General features: G+C 38.6%; 1 protein-coding gene across 3 annotated transcripts in view; it reads right to left on the reverse strand.

The window, feature by feature from the left end:
* Nucleotides 1–23394, reverse strand: part of LOC105662063 (uncharacterized) — a 137853-nt gene that overhangs the window by 4075 nt on the left and 110384 nt on the right. For 2 of the 3 annotated variants that reach the window (XR_013039705.1, XR_013039706.1), the window contains one exon: nt 17177–18456. The gene's annotated coding sequence lies outside the window, so the exon portion shown is untranslated. Of the gene's footprint in view, nt 1–3910; nt 5224–17176; nt 18457–23394 lie in introns of those variants that run through there. The other variant, XR_013039707.1, reaches the window with a different exon arrangement.

Genomic DNA, 23394 nt, shown 5'->3' on the forward strand with positions numbered 1-23394 from the left:
CTACATATCCACATATTCACATATCCACATATCTACATATCCACATATCCACATATCCACATATCCACATATCCACATATCCACATATCTACATATCTACATATCCACATATCCACATATCCACATATCTACATATCCACATATTCACATATCCATATATCTACATATCCACATATCCACATATCCACATATCTACATATCCACATATCCACATATCTACATATCTACATATCCACATATCCACATATCCACATATCTACATATCCACATATCCACATATCTACATATCTACATATCCACATATCCACACATCTACATATCCACATATCCACATATCTATATATTCATATATCATCATACAAAAATTATAATTTTCTAACAAAACCAAACTTGTCTAAAATCACCCTAAATATAACATAACCTAAAATTGTTACAACCCTAAATCATCATAATGATTTTTAAAATAATCCTCCATATCAATGAATTTTAAAATAATCCTCCATATCAAAATTATAATTCGACAATAAACAATCATATGTTCAAAGCAATTACTCAAAGAAAATTTTCACCCAACATAAAGTTCCAAAATAAAAAAGTTCCAAAGTCGCTTCGTGGAGACTGGTGCCAGTGGATTCATCAATCTGAGCTAATTAAAGCGACTTCAACCGGCTAATCTAATTAAAGCGGGGTCACTCGCGACGGGTAGTCGGTGACGACTCACCGACGAGGACGAGGAACACGCATGCAACACGCATGGTACACGAGCGTGCAACAGGCGGCAAGCTTGCTAAACTGAACCACCAATGCGCGCGAACGTAAATCATAAAACGTAAGCTTACCCAAAGCAGGCTCCACCTTCTATCGTGGCGTGTAAATGCTACTTGTGTTCACTTTGTTATGCTATGTCGATGGAGGTAAAAGAGAGGAGAAATGAGATTCTGTGGGGGTTTTTGAAATTTTTTAATTTTGAAGATTTTTGGATTCTCATATTTTTTAAATTATGAATTAGAGAATTTTTGGAGGTTTCAAATTGGGAAATTTTGGAAGTTTTTAAATTTGCAAGTTGTCAAGTTTTGAAGATGGCAAATTGTCAAATTTTGAAATTGAGAAATTCCCAGGTTTGAAAATTGTTAAATTGTTAAATTTTGAAATTGAGTGGCTTAGTTTTGGAAATTGAGTTTTCTAACTTCCCTAATTTCAAAATTACCAAATTTCCAAATGCCGAATTTCTAGATATTTAAATCTTCGAATTTCTCAATTTTCTGAATGCCAAAATTCCTAAGTTTTGAAATTGCGAAATTTCTAAAATTTTGGAAATCTTGAAAATGATAAATTTTCCAAATCATTAAATTCTCCAATTCCCTAATTTTCCCACCTTCGAAAATCCCCAAATACCAAACTTCCCAAATTCCCCAAATTTCCCAAATTTCCCAAACTTCCTAAATTTCCCAAATTCCCCAAATTCCCCAAACTTCCTCAAATTTCCCAAATTCCCCAAATTTCCCAAACTTCCCAAATTCCCCAAATTTCCCAAACTTCCTAAATTTCCCAAATTCCCCAAATTTCCCAAATTTCCCAAATTTCCCAAATTTCCCAAATTTCCCAAATTCCCAAATTCCCAAATTTCCCAATTTTTCCCAAATTCCCTAAATTCCCTAAATATCCCAAATATCCCAAATTTTCCAAATTTTCCAAATTTCCCCAATTCCCCAAATTTCCCAAAATCCAAAATAAAGACTAAGATAATAAAATAGAAATAATACTTGAAGAGAAAGCTTGATTTGTAGATTGTTAAAAGTAGCCAGCCACCCTTCGACAAGAATAGTAAGATAAAATCAGTTATAGCTTCATAAAGTAGCGAACTGTGGGATCTGATAGCGAGGTGAAAGAAAAATCGCGATAGCGATTACGAGGATCACAAAAATGCGAGAAATACGGTTGGTACGACCGTATCTCTTAGTGAATGATGGAGGCTTAAAGAGTGGAGACGGTCTGACTGAGATTCATGGGGTATAAAAGTTGATTAATCGTGCGGTTTTCGAGTTTGCTGAGAAACGAGAGAGTTGAAAAGCGACTGTCCAGAGTGGGGGTTGTTAGAAACCTTTGCCTGTTCTACAAATTTCTAAGGGTTCTTTCGAATTTTACAGTAAAATACAATTTTTGTATTTTATGTTAAATTTTTTGTTTACGTCAGATTAATTATTTTAACTTATATTTGACTATTTTTAGTAATGATATTTATTGGAATATTTATGTAATTAGATCTCTAGTTAGTTAGTCAATTTTTAGTTCCCTAAAAACATACAATCAGTTTCAGTTTCTATAGACAGCTCTTCAATTTTATTTTTCTAAGTTCCTTTTTTCATTACTTGTCGTCAAACGTGTCTCCATTTTTGTTTTAAACGAAAATGAATTTTCACAAAACACCACTTTTTCAATTTTTATTAAACTTCTTCTGATTGAGAGATCATCAACTTTTGAAAAATAACACATTGATATACTTCGTTAAAAAAGTTTGAAATCATCAATGAAGTAATTGTTACAAAAGCAAGTATCTTCAGCCACCATCCACAAGAATGAATCATAATATTTCTTTTAACTGAACATCCATTGTTACATCAATATGTAATTTCATCTCATCAATACTCTTTCTATCAATCCAAAAGAAAATATTCAAAATACCCATCGCTCTCCACACTTTCACAAAAAGCGTCTTAATCTTCGAATCTCGACTTTCTACGAATTCCCCCAATCAGAAAGTCACCTATCGAAACGAATAAAATCAGCGCTGAAAACGTCGGCAATTTGAGACTTTCACAAAAAAGCGTCCGAACGAGCGCGACACAGCTTTCTATAGATTCCGTGCTATTTCCTTATCGGCGTTCGATGGAAACCGTTCGATCCTTCAGGATTCATCGAAGCGATCGAAAGCGATCGACAAGGACGAGGATCCTGTGTTCGGTCAAAGCGGACGTTGAATTCCACGATTCCACGGATCGACTCGTGTCCGCGTTATCGGCTAAGCGAGGCCGACAAGCGATCGTCCGCTTCGAGAGAGCAGAGCGTAAACGCGGCTACTCGCTTGCACTCGCTCCGTTAAAATCCCTCGCTATCTCGAGCAATGGCCGTGTGATAGGCTGTCCCTGGTGGACGATAACGCTCTTGCGCGATGCACGACTGTGTACTGATGCCAACCCACGGGTTGGCGCGTAAGACACTGGTGTTTAGAAGAGGTACAATTTTCTTTATATTTTTAGATTCCTGTTGCTGGTTGCTGGTGGATGGTGGTTGGTTGCTGGTTGCTGGTGGATAGTGGATGGTTGCTAATTCCTGATGGATGGTGGTTGGTTACTGGTTGCTGGTGGATGGTTGCTAATTCCTGGTGGATGGTGGCAGGTGCTGGTTGCTGGTTGCTAATTCCTGGTGGATGGTGACAGGTGCTGGTTGCTGGTTGCTGAATGATAATGGATAGTGGATGGTGGATGGTTGCTAATTCCTGATGGATAGTGGCTGGTGCTGGTTTATGGTTGCTGGTTGCTGAATACTAGTGGATGCTGGAGGGTAGATGGTTGCTAGTTCCTGATGGATGTTGGTTGGTTCAGGTTGCTGTTTTACGGTTGCTGATTGCTGAATATTAGTGGACAGTCGCAAGTGCTGGTTGCTTACTGCAGGTGGATAGTGGTTGGTGCTGGTGTCTGTTGCTGTTACTGGTTACTGCTACTAATTGCTGTTACTGTTACTGGTTACTGGTTCCTGCTGCTGGTGACTGTTGCTGCTGACTTCTGTTGCTCACTATTGCTGTTGCTGGTTACTGTAGCTGGTTGCTGGTTGCTCGTTACTGTTACTGTTACTGATTACTGTTACTGTTACTGGTTACTGGTTACTGCTGCTGGCTACTGTTGCCGCTTACTATTGCTGTTGCTCGTTACTGTTGCTGATTGCTGATTACCCTTGCTGGTTGCTGGTTACTGTTACTGTTGCTGGTTACTGTTACTGTTGCTGGTTATTGTTACTGTTGCTGGTTACTGTAGCTGCTGACTGTTGATGTTACTGTTGCTGGTTACTGTAGCTGGTGGCTGGTTGCTCGTTACTGTAGCTGGTGGCTGGTTGCTCGTTACTGTTGCTGATTGCTGATTACCCTTGCTGGTTGCTGGTTACTCGTTACTGTTGCTGATTGCTGATTACCCTTACTGATTGCTGGTTATTGTTACTGTTGCTGCTGCTGGTTACTGTAGCCGCTGACTGTTGCTGTTACTGTTGCTGATTATTGTAGCTGGTGGCTGGTTTCTCGTTACTGTTGCTGATTGCTGATTACCCTTGCTAGTTGCTGGTTACTGTTACTGTTACTGCTACTGGTAGCTGCTACTGTCACTGCTGCTGGTTACTGTAACTGCTGACTGTTGGTGTTGCTGTTGCTGGTCACTGTTACTGGTTACTGTTACTGGTTACTGTTGCTTGTTACTTGTTGCTGGCGGCTTACTGTTGCTTGTTGCTTGCTGCTTACAGTTGCTTGTTACTTGTTGCTTGCTGCTTACTGTTGCTTGTTGCTTGTTACTTGTTACTTGCTGCTCACTATTGCTTGTTGCTTGCTGCTTACTGTTGCTTGTTGCTTGTTACTTGTTACTTGCTGCTCACTATTGCTTGTTGTTTGCTGCTTACTGTTGCTTGTTGCTTGTTGCTTGCTGCTTACTATTGCTTGTTGCTCGTTGCTCGTTGCTCGTTGCTCGTTGCTCGTTGCTCGTTGCTCATTACTCGTTACTCGTTGCTCGTTGCTCATTGCTCGTTGCTCATTACTCGTTACTCGTTGCTTGTTGCTCAAAAAGAACAGAAAGAAGTGCCAATAAAAAAAGGGCAAAGAAACCTTGATATCGTCCAGTGAATAACCACAGCGTTCACAAGGAAACTTCATAAACAAAGCAGCTCGCAGTCTCACAGTGTCTTTCTTTTTAAACGCGACGCTTTCAACCGCCGTATTTCCCGATATTATTAACGACGGCCGAGCATTAAACGGATTTTTATTACGGTACGGAATTACACCGACAACTTCTCCGTCTCTTATCCAATCCAATTATCCAGCGGCATTGGGAACGGTTCGCGAACAATTTCATTTTTCCGTTGCCGCGTAACTTCTTCTTCTTCTTCTTCTTCTTCCTCTTCATCGTCTCTCCCCCTGTTGATTCCGGGCCATTCATTGAAATTACACGCGGCGTAAGTTACTCCTCGCTGGAATTTACATTGAAATTGTAATTAAGCCGCGGCGATCTCTGTTTTATCTGAAATTAACCGACAGAAATCCTGGCGGTTCGAGCGAACCTGTATATAGACGTAACCGCGAGTGTCGTTGGACAGTGCTTCTCAAATTATAGCATAATTCTGGACGTTTTTATGAGTTTTTTGATTGTTTGGTTGATTGAAAGTAGGGAGAGTGTAGGGAGAATTTGGTGGAAGTTTAAGAAGGGTTTGGGGGTTGTAAAGTTAGGGAGAGTCTAGGGGAAGCATGTTGAGAAATGGAGGAGAACACGTGAAGAGCTGAGGGAGAGATTAGAGAGAGCCTATTAGGAAGTTGGAGAAAGGTTAGGAACTTATGAGTGAAGCTTGAAAAGTTGGAACATGAAAAATTGTTCAATTTTCACATAGAATTTGACGTTGGGAAATGTGCTAATTGATTTGATAGATAGAGAAGTGGGGAAATATGGAAACTGCAATATATGAAAATTGCAATACATTAAAATTGGGAAATGTGGAAAATGCAATATAAGAAAATTGAGAAGTATGGGAAATGCAATATATGAAAATTGGGAAATATGGAAACTGCAATATATGGAAATTGGGAAATGTGATAATTGCAATATACGAAAATTTGGAAATGTGCAAATTGCAATATATGAAAATTGAGAAGTATGGGAAATGCAATATATGAAAATTGGGAAATATAGAAACTGCAATATATGAAAATTGGGAGATATGGAAAATGCAATATATGGAAATTGGAAAATATGGAAATTACAATATATGAAAATTGGGAAATGTGAAAATTGTAATATATGAAAATTTGGAAATGTGAAAATTGCAATATATGAAAATTTGGAAATGTGGAAAATGCAATATATGAAAATTGAGAAGTATGAGAACTGCAATATATGAAAATTGGGAAATATAGAAACTGCAATATATGACAATTGGGAGACATGGAAACTGCAATATATGGAAATTGGGAAATGTGGAAATTGCGATATATGGAAAATGCTATATAAGAAAATTAGAATGTGTGGAAGTTGCAATATATGAAAATTGAGAAATATGGAAATTGCAATATATGGAAATAGGGAAATGTGGAAATTGCGATATATGGAAAATGCTATATAAGAAAATTAGGATGTGTGGAAGTTGCAACATATGAAAATTGGGAAATATGGAAATTGCAATATATGGAAATTAGGAAATACGGAAAATGCAATACATGAAAATTTCCATATATAAAAATGGGGAAATATACTGAAAAGTAGAAAGTTGCAAATTTTCAAAGTTATTTCTCTAAATCTTTACAAATTTAAAAATTCATAAACTATTAATCAAGTTTGAAAATCCACATCGTCATTTTTCCCAGCTAAACTTAATTCACCAACACGTATAAATTAAACCAATCCCACTAAAACTACATCAAGCCCCAAAGAAATGTCTAAACCCATTAAAACGTTTAGAGGAAACGCCACTCGATAACATAAAAATAATCGTTCCCATCAATAAATTCCACAATGAATATTCCTCGCGATCTAACGTAATCAATATATTTCTTAAAATATCATCGATTACCCAGAGCCACGGGATGCATTACAATTTAATCGAATAATTAGAATCCAGAAAAATAAGCACCGTTCCGAACAAGATTAGCATTTTAATGAAATAATTAAAGAAAAAAATGAAAAGGCTCATATCCTCGATAATTTTTATTAATGTCTGTAAACGTTGCGCGGAGGATGTTCGAAGGATTAAGATCGCTGCAACGCAAGAATTCGTTACTTTCTCGTGCAAGATGTATCTAGATCTCGAACGTCTTCATTACACGCTGACAAACCGAGAAAAAGAAATGTGAAAGATTTGCATATTACGTATCATGAATATTAACTGGTACCCTCGTGTCTACCTGTCCTCTTAAGTTCTGCCTGTTTATATTCTACTTTGACATTCTTCCTACGGGTTCTCGATGTTTTCTTTTTTATTCCTTGTTCGACACAGACGCCGTGTTTATCTCGCAGGACTTATCGACGACTGTTTAATATTTTTTCCAGCGCCGCGAAAAATTAACTGCCAATAAATCAGACGCCGATGAGACGCTCGACATCGTTACACGTCTTTAAAATAATCAAATATTCGAAAATATTTCCTTGTTAACGTTCTCTTTTTATTTGAACGGTGCAGTAATACTTTGTCTTAATTACTAGTAATTAACGAGTGAACGATTTCTCTGTATTAGCTTATATTATTCTCTTTGCATGGGAATTTAAACTGTACTTAAATTTGGAAATGTTTGTATATGCACAAACCACGTTTCTTTGAAATAATCAAGTTCCAAAAATATTTTTTGCACTCTATAATTATGTTAGTATTCTGTCTTAATTAGTAACAATTAACAATTGAACCACTCTGTATTAACCTCATTCACTACATACTTGAAGTAAACAGAAATGTGTAAATGTTTGTATATGCACAAGTAATTAAAATCGATTCTAAAATATTAGCTCGTTAACGCATTTTTAAAATCTCCTTAAACGATGTAGTTCTGTCTTAATTAGTAATAATTAATTCTGCAAATTCTCCGTATGAACCTCCTTCACTATACGAACTTTAAATCAACATGTAAAAATATTTTCGTTCATTTCATCTCAAGATGAAATTTAAATTTTCATGAAAAAAATTCCTCCTTAAATTTTCATGAAAAAAATTCCTCCATCTATTTTTGAAAGATCTCTCACATTTTTTTATAAGTCTCTTCCGAAGCCATCAACCTTGAAACATTAAACCAGACAAAATTAATGAATTCATTTTATCGAAAGTCCAAGGTTTCCTCGAGAAGTCTAAGCCTAATATGAGAGACACTGCTCCATGCATGAAAAGCGACAAATCCACAAGCGAATTGATATTTAGATTAGTCGCGGATCACGGCCCAGGTAACATTACCATCGATTATTTCTGTTATTTTGCTATATTTGTAAGCCGGCTCGTAACACAGAGGTGTTACAAGCTCGCAAAAAGGTAGGCAGTACGATCGAGCCGATAGGCTACCACTTCTTAGCCACCAGGTGTTTGCAATGCAAAACGCTCGAGGATCCGCGACAAGCCGCTCTGTGTTCCGGTACGGTCGCTGCGATGATAAACGCGATCTCGAGGACGATTCCCAAAGCTCGCGCTTCTCTCATTGATATTCAGATCGCGGGTTATGATTCAGTGTGCTCGAATGCTCGGGAAACCGGAATCGAAATTGCCGGATTTTTCGTAAACGTTCTTTCAGCGTCAACCGGTTGCTATTCCGAGATCGCGTAAATTATGACAGCAATACGAGGATCCACACTCCATGGCGCCATGATGATCATTGCAGTTTAGTTTGAAAGTGGGCCAAGTTTGTCTGTGGATGAGGTTTATGATTTTACTAATATTATAGTTGGTGTGGTATATGAACGAGCTCATTTTTGATAATATACAGGATCGGTAATTATAGGAATATAGGTATACAGGTGTATAGGTATATAGGTATATAGGTGTATAGGTATTTAGGGATAGCAGGGTTGGAAATGTAGAAATACTACAGAGTGTCACACAATTAGTGTAGGTTCCTGAAATGGGGGATAGCTGACGCGATTCTGAATAAGATTTCCCTTTGCAGAAATGGGGTGCGAAGCACCGTTTTTGAATTATTAAGAAAAAACACGGACCAATCCGCGCGAGGATTACGCGCGCGCAGACGCGAGAAAGGCAGCTTCGGATAACGCGTAGTAATCCCACGTGTGGATATCCAGCGCGTAGTAATCCAGCGCGTGGAAATTCAACGCGTAGGAATTTAACGCGTGGTAATCCAACGCGTAGTAATTCGACGCGTGGTAATTTCTGCGCGTAGTAGCTGGACGCGTGGTAAATTTGACGTGTAGTAATTCGACGCGTGGTAAATTCGACGCGTAGTAAATTTGATGCGTGGTAAATTCGACGCGTAGTAATTCGACGCGTGGTAATTTCTGCGCGTAGTAGCTGGACGCGTGGTAAATTTGACGTGTAACTTGACGCGTGGTAAATTCGACGCGTAGTAAATTTGATGCGTAGTAAATTCGACGCGTAGTAATTCGACGCGTGGTAATCCAGCGCGTGGATATCCAAAGCGTAGTAATTCAACGTGTAGTAATCCAGCGTGTGGATATTCAATGCGTAGGAATTTAACGCGTGGTAACCTAACGCGTAGGAATTTATCGCGTAGTAATTAGACGCGTGGTAATTTCTGCGCGTAGTAGCTGGACGCGTGGTAAATTTGACGTGTAGTAACTCGACGCGTGGTAAATTCGACGCGTAGTAAATTCGATGCGTAGTAATTCGACGCATGGTAATCCAGCGCGTGGATATCCAAAGCGTAGTAATCCAACGCGTAGTAATCCAGCGTGTGGATATTCAATGCGTAGGAATTTAACGCGTGGTAACCTAACGCGTAGGAATTTAACGCGTGGTAACCTAACGCGTAGTAATTTGACGCGTGGTAATTTCTGCGCATAGTAGCTGGACGCGTGGTAAATTTGACGTGTAGTAACTCGACGCGTGGTAAATTCGACGCGTGGTAAATTCGATGCGTGGTAAATTCGACGCGTAGTAATTCGACGCGTGGTAATCCAGCGCGTGGATATCCAAAGCGTAGTAATCCAACGCGTAGTAATCCAGTGTGTAGATATCCAGCGCGTGGATATTCAACGCGTAGGAATCTAACGCGTGGTAATCTCACGCGTAGTCAACCAACGCGTAGTAATCCAGTGCGTGATAATTCAACGCGTAATAATCCAGCGAGTGGATACCCAACGCGTAATAACCCATCGCGTGTATATTTTAAGTTCTCCACAGTTCTCCAAATTCCTACATCCACATCTAAATCCCAATAGAGTCTCTACCTCTAAAATATTATATCACGTCAACAATATTATATTATTAAAATACTCCTACCTCTCAAACATCATCTAACGTTCCCAAACTTCATAGAACTATTCCTTTTGAACAAATATTCTCGCTACTCCCAAAACCACCGGTAGCACAAGTCCCAGTTCCCAACTCTAAAATACTTACTTAATGAATATTCAGATTTCCCGCAGTCCGACACGGTACAAGATTCCTGTCATAAATTAGCAAACTCGGAAAATATTGGCGGAGTAAGCGCGTAACACGGGTAGGACCAGATAGATATCGGATAGCATCGAGTAGAGGGGGAGGGAAAAATACGAGGACGTGTGCCCGGCAAAAAGGAAAACCACGAGGAAAAGCCATGTACAGGCGGTGAGGAGAGGGTAGAGAAACTGGAATGGAGCTGGTCTCATAGGCGTTTCCTATTCCCTATCAGCAAATTGCAATTCCCCGCCGGCCCGTCGGCGTCTGACAGCTTTGTGGACGCCTTTTACGTTATTAATTACGAGCAGGCATGCGAGACGATTCGTATACGTTACTGCCTACCGATCATAATTATTCCGCCAATAATAATCGAGCTCGCGTCTAGCGGAGAGGAGGCGAGGGGACGCCGCGACGCGTATGTAAGACCGTCGATGCAACGATTTATGGATCGTCGATCGTGCCGGGTGTAAACAAGACCGAACGATCGTGACGGGGAATTGAAAGAAATCGATGGAACACGAGGGGACGGGACACGTTTCCGGCGTCTAGGGAGGCTGTTAACGTTGATTGGATTACTGGCGGTTGTATGTAATTTCTAGGGGTTCGATACTTTGATTTTTAGCGACAACTTTTTGGTGTATGAGAGGTTTGAGGATGTTGGGAATTTGCTGGGTAATAATAGGGGTATGAAGATACAAGGCTAAGTACATGTGAAAATACAGGGACATGTATTGTGAAAATATAGGAATACACATGTGAGTATACATATGTGGATGTGGAGATACAGGTTTGAGAGTGTGGAGATTTGGGGACATAAGCAGCTAGATATACATAACTGTATAATAATTAGCTAGATGTGTAAATTTTAAAATATAGGGATGTAGGAATATATTAATATGTATATCAACATATGTATATGTGTATCAATGCATATGGGCATACATTCATATGTATATCAAGATATGTATATGTACATCAATGTATATGGGCATACATTGATATGTATATTAATATATGTATATGTGTATCAATGCATATGGGTATAAATTCATATGTATATCAAGATATGTATATGTACATCAATGTATATGGGCATACATTCATATGTATATCAATATATTTATATGTGTATCAATGCATATGGGTATACATTCATATGTATATCAAGATATGTATATGTACATCAATGTATATGGGCATACATTCATATGTATATCAATATATTTATATGTGTATTAATGCATATGGGTATACATTCATATGTATATCAACATATGTATATGTGAATCAATGCACATGGGTATGCATTCATATGTATATCAATATATGTATATGTGTATCAATGCATATGGGTATACATTCATATGTATATCGATATATGTATATGTGTATCAATGCATATGGGTATACATTCATATGTATATCGATATATGTATATGTGTATCAATGCATATGGGTATACATTCATATGTATATCAACATATGTATATGTACATCAATGCATATGGGTATACATTCATATGTATATCAAGATATGTATATGTACATCAATGTATATGGGCATACATTCATATGTATATCAACATATGTATATGTACATCAATGCATATGGGTACACACTGATATATACATCAACGTATATGTATTCATATGAGTCCAGTATACCAATATAGATAAAGTTCCATCGTTCCGAAAATAACGAACACGAGTTATGTAATCCTACCGCATCCAACCTCCAATAGTTCGAACACACGCAAGTTCCATTTATGTGGAGCACGATTAATCGTGGAATAGTTAGCATATAAATCTCATCGAACTGTAACGGAGTTCCATCGATTTTAAGCCGCAGCATGCTCTCGAAAGATAATCAGGATCAGGATTTATTCAACAGAGCGAACGCATCGATAAGGATCACCGGGATGAAGTCGTAACGATTGTTGCTAGGGGCTAGACGGAAGTGGAACTACGCGAAATATGAACGGCATTAGCTCGTTCGTTGGAATCGATGCTTTACGGTCGCGTGTCTTGCAGACGTTTCGCACCGTTATTATAATGGAATAATTGTCGCCGCGATCGTTGAACTGTCCTGTAAATCAATCAAACGGATACCTTTTTCAGTGACTAACAATACGCGTATCTTTATTTACAGCGTCGTTCTTGACGACAAAATCGGCTTACTGCTTTGCGACGACGTTTAAACTGCGCGCGTGTATTTATGTTCTGGTGTTTTATCAAATCTGATCGCTCTGGTAATACTTGTTTAGATGTGTTCTACTAGTAGATTACTAGTTGATATTCGCCTTCGGATTTTTATTAAACACTTATTCATTTTTATTAATGAGGTCAGAAAAAATTGTGTGTCACAGAATGTTTCGTTCAAGTACCTTGAATTTATGAAAGAAATAACATTTTCCCCAATTTCAATGAACATCGCATTACAAAACTCATTAGCAGTCTCTTTTAAGACACGGCCGAAGTGCACCGCAGGCTTCATCAAAATTTCATCCGCCAATTAACATACAAGACTTTGGAGATGGAATTCGACCTTCGTCCAACCGGAAACGTCAGGAACATCCCTGAGCTGGATCCAAATCGAAAGTTGTACATTACGTAATCTTGTTCCCGAGGATTTTGCAAAATTCTGCAATTGATTAAATCATACAATCGACCGTTAAGTCGCGTTAATCGTGAATGAGCAGAGAACGTGGGAAAGCCGGCGAGCACAGCGGACTTTTTTGCGACGACGTTGATTGCTGAATGCATTTATGTTTATAATTTAATAAGCGTGGAACGCCGATTATTCCGATAATCCGTGGATTTTTAGCGACTGAGGATGGTGCAATTAGAAAACGTCGATGGATCATCGTCGCTTGTGGAGAGGTTTTCAGGCGATTTCACTCGACGTAGATTAGATTGAGAAAGCGTGGATAATAATGAAACGATGGACATTTTTGCTGGACAATATTTAACGTTGTTTAATAGTTGAATAGAAATTGCAAAGAACTCTTTAGATAAATAAGTAGAATATATAACAAAAATTGTGTTGATGAATTCTGTAAATTTTAGGTTAGGTTTTTAGGTTATAAAGATCGAAGAAAAATAATAAATTATGTTCGTCATTTCTGATCATGTGACACAGTATATCTCTAAATGAAATTAATTGACATTAATTCTTGCTATTATAACAAATATAAGTGACACACTTTGAAATAATGACAAGTTTTAATCATTTTAATTTAACAATTTTAAACCTGATAATTTCAATTTTAATATTAATTTTAATTGACAAAGTTTGTAATGTAAATTTTTAGATAATAATTATAAATGACAAATTCAAAGATAAAAATTACAAATAACAAATTCATAGATAACAATAATTAATGGCAAATTCAGAGATAGCAATTATAAATGACAAAGTCCAAGATAAAAATTAGAGCAACAAATCCTAAAATAATTACAAATACAAACTTCACAGATAACAATAAAAAATGCCAAACCTAAGATAACAATAATAAATGACAAAGTCCAAGATAAAAATTACAGCAACAAATCCTAAAACAATTACAAACGCAAATTTCCCAGATAACAATAAAAAATGCCAAACCTGAGATAATAATTATAAATGACAAATACCTTGATAGCAATAACAAGCGACAAATTCCGAGAAGATAATTATAACGAAAGGTTAGGTAAAATAATCGAGGCGGATAAGATAAAGCGAAAGAAAGGAATAAAGGAACAAAGACATCGTGGAGGAAGGATGAAGGGTTCTGGAACGAGGAGTGGGTTCAATTCGAAACACCTAAATGCACTTTGATGCACTCTCTCGCCTCGGAACCCGAAACCTTTCACCAACATCTCACCTTTAACCCACCTGAGAAAAAACATTCGCCAACACGTTAAGAATTCCCTTTAACGCCGAGCTGTTCACGTGTTTCACCAAAATAAACACCTCTGCTAGATTCTGTTGCGTTTCACCTTTGACGTCTTTGTTCGAGCAGGGGAAAATATGTAAGTGTTTCTATAAATATATTTCGCGTTGAATTAGTATGCGTTGGTTAACAACGCGTTAGATTCCTACACGTTGGATTACTACGCGTTGCATATCGACACGCTGGATTACTACGCGTTGGATTACTACGCGTTGAATATCGATGCGCTGGATTACTACGCGTTGGATATTCACACGCTGGATTACTACGCGTTGGATTACTACGCGTTGAATATCGATGCGCTGCATTACTACGCGTTGGATATCCACACGCTGGATTACTACGCGTTAGATTACTACGCGTTGAATATCGATGCGCTGGATTACTACGCGTTGGATATCCACACGCTGGATTACTACGCGTTGGATTACTACGCGTTGAATATCCACGCGCTGGATTACTACGCGTTGGATATCCAAGCGCTGGATTACTACGCGTTGGATATCCACACGCTGAATTACTACGCGTTGGATTGCTACGCGTTGGATATCCACGCGCTGGATTACTACGTGTTGGATTATTACGCGTTGGATTACTACGCGTTCGATTACTACGCGTAGGATTACTACGCGTAGAATTACCACGCGTTGCATTACTACGCGTTGAATTATAATACATAGGATTACCAAGCGTTGGATTACTACGCGTTGAACATCCACGCGCTGCATTACTACGCGTTAGATATCCACACGCTAGATTACTACGCATTGGATATCCACACGCTGGATTACTACGCGTGTGATTACTACGCGTAGGATTACTACGCGTTGCATTACCACGCGTAGAATTACCAAGCACTGCATTACTATGCGTTGGATTATAACACGTAAGATTACCAAGCGTTGCATTACTACGCGTTGGATATCCACACGCTGGATTACTACGCGTGTGATTACTACGCGTAGGATTACTACGCGTTGCATTACCACGCGTAGAATTACCAAGCACTGCATTACTATGCGTTGGATTATAACACGTAAGATTACCAAGCGTTGCATTACTACGCGTTGGATTACTACGCGTTGAATATCCACACACTGGATTACTACGCGTTATATATCCACACGCTGGATTACTACACGTTATCCGAAGCTACCGTTCTGGCGTCTGCGCATTCGTAATCATCGCGCGGATTGGTCCTTGTTTTTCTTTAATATTTCAGAAACGACGCTTCGCACCCCATTTGTGCAAAGGGAAATCTTATTCAGAATCCCGTCAGCTACCCTCCATTGCAAGGACCTACGCTAATTGTGAGACGCCCTGTAGACTAGATTTCCCTCCAAAATCGTACACGTGCAAGCGCACAAATACGTTGAGCAATTTTCCACTTTCCCTTAGCTCAGGTAAGGGTCCTGTAGGTATACGGGACTCCTACCTGTCTCATCCCTGCCGTTTCTACCTGAAGCGACGTTATATTTATCTCGATCCCACACTCGTACAAACGCGTATAAGAACGCGTCAGCTCCGAGCGTGAAGACGCGTTTCGGACGCGGATGGCCCTCCACGCTGGAACGTCGAGAGGAGATGCACCTGTCAGCCCGAGGAACACCCCCGTCAGGCTTTTACCTGGCGGAGCGTAAAAAGCCAAAAAACCTTTACCACGGTGAGCTGGCTTTTCCCTTCTAATCCGGCATCGTAACTTTTTCCGACGCCATTCCGTGAGAATCCTACTCCCATGGTTTCGGGATCTTCCTTCCATCGCAAGTTTCACCAAATATTTCAGTACTTATGACGCTTTTAAATTTTATTAAAATTTTGGTATGGTTGGTATAGATTTTAGAATGTAGAAATAATACATATTGGTAGAAGCAGAATTTAAAAATCATTCGCAGGTGTACGGATTTGGGAATGTACTTATTTCTTAATGTTATTGAAATTTTAGTTGAAGTTAGGTTACTGTATACCTAAAGTATAACAATTTATTGTTAGGATAAAGAACTCTTTACCTACCTTAATAAAACTATTGCTATTCACTACACAACTGAAACAATTATCCAATAAATTTATGTGAACCTAACCTAACTTATCCTATTAATCCTTCCATGTTGATAGGATAAGTTAGGTTAGGTTCGAACAATTTTCTAACAAATTTATGTGATAGGATAGGATGTTGACAGGCTAACTTATGTTAGGTTCACATAAATTTGTTAGAGAATTATTTGAACCTAACCTAACTTATCCCATCAACATGTTATCATTGAAATCTCATTTGAAGTTACGTTCCTATATACCTAAAGTATACCTAACAAAGTTTAACTTCAAAATATTCTCAGTTTCCATAAATATGTCATCCATACCTCATCAATAAAATATCAATAATCGATAGCAATAACTCAACGCGTAACACTTCAGCGAAACTTTTAAGAATTCCGTCTAATCATCGCTTTTCGCGCTAAAAACGTAGTTGCAGAAGAAAAAACAAATTAACAGAAGTTTCGAGCGGTGTCGATGGTTCGACGAATATTAATGATGCGGTATTGTGCGATTCTTTTGCAACCGTCGTCACGGTGGCGCAATTTTTCCGCGCGCTGCAACGAGGCTGCATGTCCGTGTGCATACAAATATCGCACACGAGTGTCGCTGCACCGTAAGAAAAGAGAGATAATTTATCATTAGACGGTTACGCAATTAACGCCTCGATTAGCCACCTCCCCTGTCGACGCTGAGAGTTTCAATCTGTCGCGATTTCGTCGACAGATATTAATTGTCCGATGATTGCGACATACGACTGTGGATACTGAAGACGCGTATTCGAGAAGTATCGAGAGTATTAACACGTTCGATATGCTCGGGCATTGAGATGTTTAAGTCAGAATGAAAGATTAGAGTAACGATTTCTTATGATACCGATCATTTATCAATTTTTTATTTTACAATTTCGAAGTCGACAAATCCGTTCATACATGTGATTTGCTCCTGTTCTTGCAAATTCCAGGTCGGGATATTTTAATTCTAGTTATTCTGCTATCATCTAAACTCCTATTTAATATTTTTAAAATAACAGATATTTCACACACGCATGTACACATGAAGAAGTTAAACTTCCCTTATAATTATCATTTTTTTTATTGGTTAAATAGGCACTTTACATGTATGTTTACATATATGAACGTTACACATATGTGCACATGTTTACACTTCACACATAACATATGTACATATACTTTTCACACATATGTATGAATGTATACGTTTTACACATATGTACACATGTATTCACTTTACACGTATGTATACATATATGCACTTTACACATATGTACACATGTATTCACTTTATACGTATGTATACATATATGCACTTTACACATATGTACACGTTTGCACACCTTACTCATATGAACACATGTGTACATTCCATACATATGTATACATGTATACAGTTTACACATATGTATTCCTATATGCAATTTCCACATATGCACACGTGTGTACAGTTGACCCATATGTACATAAGTATACATCTACACATATGTATACATGTATACACTTTACACATGTGCACATACATGTATGCATTTTACACACATACTCTACTTAACATACAAAAATTATTATTTAAAAATAAGTCGACCATTTTACAAGACCATACAACTCGATCTTTTTCCACAATTACAAAAACGTTTCGCATCGGAGAAAATATATAATTTATAAAGTTCTTACAAATCAAATCGATTGGCACGATTGAAAAAGTCCATCGAACGAAACACGACGAAATCGCAGCGTGATCCAAATAAACAAATAATATATACGAAAAGAGACGTCGAAGCGTGGCAAAAGAAAGATGAAAAATTCGTGATCGAACGGTCGTGTTCACCGACGCAAGGGGGCCCCGCATAAATTCCCGCGGCCGTTCGACGATTTAAATGCAAAACGGAACGCGATCGGCTCGCAATAAGGCCGGTCGATTTACTCGAACGGCGCTAAAAACCGATGACGTCACGAACTTTCAACGTTGTCCGCTCGCGTTTAGACGCGCAGCTTTTTAACGACCGTACCGGAGCTTATCCGCGCGTGAACTGGAATCGTTCGCGCCGTGGCTGTTTACTTTCGCCGCCTGTTCTCCAGCTGTGTTATTATCCGTCGTGCTGCACCGACCGCGATTAATTTGCATCCTGAAATAATTGATACCGTTGCGTTAGCGAGGAAACTCGAGCGATTTTGTACGGGCGCAACCTTTTTGTGGAATTAAAAATCGAGACTTTGCTGTTATACAGTACGTCGGAAAAGTAACGGAACTTTTTAAATTTAAGGAAACCTAGCGCCATCTATTAAAGCAATATGTTATCTGAAAACCTCCCCTTCAAAACACAGCAATCATTATCATATGTGTACCTATATTATACACCTCTCACATGTGTACCTATAGTAGCTACTTATCATATGTGTACCTTATTATACACCTCCCACATATGTACCTATAGTAGCTATTTATCATATGTGTACCTTATTATACAGCTCCCACATGTGTACCTATAGTAGCTACTTATCATATGTGTACCTTATTATACACCTCCCACATATGTACCTATAGTAGCTACTTGTCATATGTGCACTTTATTATACACTTTCCACATATGTACCTATAGTAGCTACTTATCATATGTGTACCTTATTATACAGCTCCCACATGTGTACCTATAGTAGCTACTTATCATATGTGTACCTTATTATACACCTCCCACATGTGTACCTATAGTAGCTACTTATCATATGTGTACCTCATTATATATCTCCCACATATGTACCTATAGTAGCTACTTATCACTTGTGTACCTTATTATACACCTCCCACATATGTATCTATAGTAGCTACTTATCATATGTGTACCTTATTATACACCTCCCACATGTGTACCTATAGTAGCTACTTATCATATGTGTACCTTATTATACACCTCCCACATGTGTACCTATAGTAGCTACATATCATATGTGTACCTTATTATACACCTCCCACATGTGTACCTATAGTAGCTATTTATCATATATGTACCTTATGTACCCATATATGTACCCATATGTGTGCCTATGTTATACACCTCCCACACGCTACATTTATATCTCCCATATGTGTACTAATATAGAACATAAAACTGTACCTACATCAGTATCTCCAAAACTAGTATATTAAAAGACTATACCCACACCAAATACCTCAAAACAATATACATATACGTCTACTATTAACTATAACACAGTATTAAGTACACGAGCTTCCGTTTATGAATATAATGAAGTTCATAATCAAAGTACCAGGAACCCTCTCGCCGAAATATCAAGAGAAGTCGAGTTCACCGAAATTTGCATTCCCCTTCGTTAGAACGCGTCCAGCGTCTCAGTGAGCGAGGGGTCCGAAACGGGGCCCAGATATGCCCAATCAACGGCCACGCAGAACGAGGGAACGCACACGTGAACGGTTCGTTCGTGTACACACGCGTGTCGTAAAAGTATGCGAAACGCGAGTTCCAGGTCTCTCGGTGCAGTCCGTGTGCACCGAGTGATGTGTCGCCAACGCGACGTGTTCGGCCATCGTGGATTCGTGGACAGCCATTTGGGGACCGCCATCGAGGGCTCGCGACCTTTTATCGATTTCCATTCTTCTTTCTTTCATTAATAATTATTTTACCGTGGAACTGTACTTTTATCACCATCATACACATTATGATAGTGATAAAAGTACAGTTTTATTACTTAATATATCAGACATATTTACCATATGCACAATTTTACATGTGTACAATTTCATAACAGTTTCATGTGGAAACCAACATTACCGAAAGAATAGAAGCGATGTCAATCGGCGAAAGCGATCTTGCCGCGAGGGATTTGAGTCGGTCTCGTGTCGCTGGTTTCGCGGCGTGCGGCCATTAAGAAGTCAGGCCAGAGTCAATGAAACGCTCTCCTTATCCCTCTTGGCCACGCATGTCTGAGCGGGGTAACTGTTTTCCGTTCTTGCGAAAAGTTAACGGGCACGATTTCGCCGTCTTCGTACGCGATTCGCCGTAACTGAGCGACGCAAGAACGGCCCTCGGGCATCCGTGCGATTTTCGCGTACCGTTACGCAACGCCGGCTTAATTTCTTGACGATCGATTTATCGCAGCAATGCGTGATCCTTCTTTTCTTTTTCACTCTCACGATCGCGTGCAGCGGCTTCTTTGATATCTTTAATCTGACGAAGTATTAATTCTTCCTTGCATTCAATTGCTGTACATATGTGTGATTCTATATATTCATTACATGTATGTGTAATGAGTGTGTCATATGTAGGACTCTCATAACAAGTCGTATTAGTTCTTTCTGGTATTCAATTGCTGTACATATGTGTTATTCTATATATTCATTATATGTATGTGTGATGAGTGTGTGATATGTAGGACTCTCATTACAAGTCGTATTACTTCTTTCTGGCATTCAATTGCTGTACATATGTGTTATTCTATATATTCATTACATGTATGTGTGATGAATGTGTGATATGTAGGATTCTTGTAATAAGACGTAATAATTTTTCATTGTATTCAATTGCTGTACATATGTGTAATTCTATATATTCATTACGTGTATGTGTGATGAGTGTGTGATATGTAGGACTCTCGTAACAAGTCGTATTACTTCTTTCTTGCATTCAATTGCTGTACATATGTGTGATCCTATATATTCATTACACATATGTGTAACGAGTGTGTGACATGTAGGACTCTCATAACAAGTGTAATATATGTATACAAATTTTGTACGATATCGATTAATTGAAGTGTATTATTATAAATGTACATGTATTGTACTAATTGGTTAACGTCCTCCATAAAAAGCAGCGATCATATGTGATCACATATGCGATCTATGCTCGCTGCAAGGTTATACAAAATCCTTCGAGTCTAAAGCTTCCTACAAACAATTTCATACAATACTAATTTTTTCTACTATACAGATTTACATTATATACTAATTTACAATATTATCCGCCAATCAAAAGAACTATATTTTTCCTCATTCGAAGACATATGATTGTACACCTTAAAAAGTATTCTACACCAAAGCTACGAATTAACATTCCTACCGAATGTTATATATTCAAATCGGCACCGAAGCAAGAAAACGTTCGATACAAAGCCATGATTAGCCCATTACTGTCCGCGCGCGAAGACATTTCCGCTCGGCGTTTCGTCGACAAATCGCGGAGGCACGGTCGAAGCGGATCGGCTCGAGTAATCGCGACACGGCTTCCGTGACGCGGCTCGATAACGGCCGTTTCTCGACGCCTGCCGTTCGTCTCGCGGGAATAAATTTTCCGCGGCAGCACACGCTGATTAGCGTACGACTTCGCGACGTAAATTAGAGGTTGCTAGTCGCGCGTCCTCGCGTTCAAAGCTACGATAACCTCGCAAGCCAGCCTCGCTGTTGCGTATGCGTAACACTTTCGATACCGTTATCACGCCGCGTTTCCTGCCGCCAATCTTGCTGTGTACAGTCTACGACAAATCTGCGTTCTCTAAGGAAAATGTGTGTGAAGACTGGTTGATGTTTTATGGGAGCTTTTGGAGATTTGAGATGAGGATTTGGGATGAGGATTTGAGGGTTTATGGATGTGAGAGTGGAGAGATTTGGGGGTTTGGGAATTTGGGGATTTATGGATGTGAGAATGGAGGGATTTGGGGGTTTGGGAATTTGGGGATTTATGGATGTGAGAATGGAGGGATTTGAGGGTCTGGGAATTTGGAGATTTATGGATGTGAGAGTGAAGGGACTTAAGGGTCTGGGAATTTGGGGATTTATGGATGTGAGAGTGGAGGGATTTGAGGGTCTGGAAGTTTGGGGATTTATGGATGTTAGAATGGAGGGATTCGGAGAGTTTGGTAGTTGAGGATATGTGGATTTGGTTAGGATTTGTGCTAGATATGGGATGTGTAGATATGGGAGGGCCGAAATTTGGGGTATGTGGATTTGGCGATGAAGGTATTTGGGGATATGTAGATATGGGAGAGTGGAAATTTGGGTACTGTGAAAGTGGTATGTGGATTTGGAAATCTTGGAATTTGGGAGCCTTGGGATTTGGGGGTCTAGGTAATAGGGGATATGTAGATATGGGAGAATGGAAATTTGGGGTATGTGGATTTGGTGATGAAGGTATCTGGGGATATATAGATGTGGAAGGGTAGAAATTTGAGTGCTTTGAAATTTGGGATATGTGGATTTGGAAATCTTGGAATTTGGAAGCTTTGAGATTTGAGGACATGTGAACTTGGTAGTCCAGGTTTTCGATCATATGTGGATTTGCTAATCCAGGAATTTGGAAATCCACAAATACGTAAATATAGAAATTTCAAAGCTTTGTTATTCAGAGATGTACTCCCTAATCGAGCACCATCAAGTTCAAAATTATTTACAAATATTTCAATAAATTTTGAAAAATTGGTTAAGTTAGAAAATGTGAAAAATTGGCAAATGTAAAAAAGATATGAATGCTTGAAACTTGAAAAATTCGAAAGCCCAGAAATATAGCTTGAAAGAAAGTTATGTTAGAGTCTACTGTACTAAGCAAAACGATAAACCAATTGGAAACGCTGAAAAGAAGCCATAATCACCGAGGACACGAGTCAATTCAGTTTTTCTTTCTTTGCCAGCGATACGTAATTAACAGCCAACGATCCTCGTAATTTTCAGCGAATTACACGCACACTCTGTCGTCGGTGAAAGTTTGAGTTTTATACTGTGAGTCTTATTATGCGTCCACCGCATTGTTTTCTTATTTCATTTTTCTTCTTCGAGTTACTCTAACAACGTTAATAGCTTCTTTTTTGAAGGATTTTCATTTGGACCTTTAGAATGTTGTATTAGATAAGTTATTAGTAGATTCACATATATATATATTCAAATTGATAATATTCAAATTCTCATATGTTCAAATTGATAGCGTCTGAAATCTTCACATCTCTAAATTTTTACATTTTTCATTTTCTAAATACGCAATTTTCAAATTTCCAAATCTTCAAATTTTTTAGTTTTTGGAAAGTTCTTAATGAGCCATAAGTTCCAAATTTCTAAAATC

Source organism: Megachile rotundata, chromosome 10 (assembly GCF_050947335.1).
Source record: "Megachile rotundata isolate GNS110a chromosome 10, iyMegRotu1, whole genome shotgun sequence".
Taxonomy (NCBI): domain Eukaryota; kingdom Metazoa; phylum Arthropoda; class Insecta; order Hymenoptera; family Megachilidae; genus Megachile; species Megachile rotundata.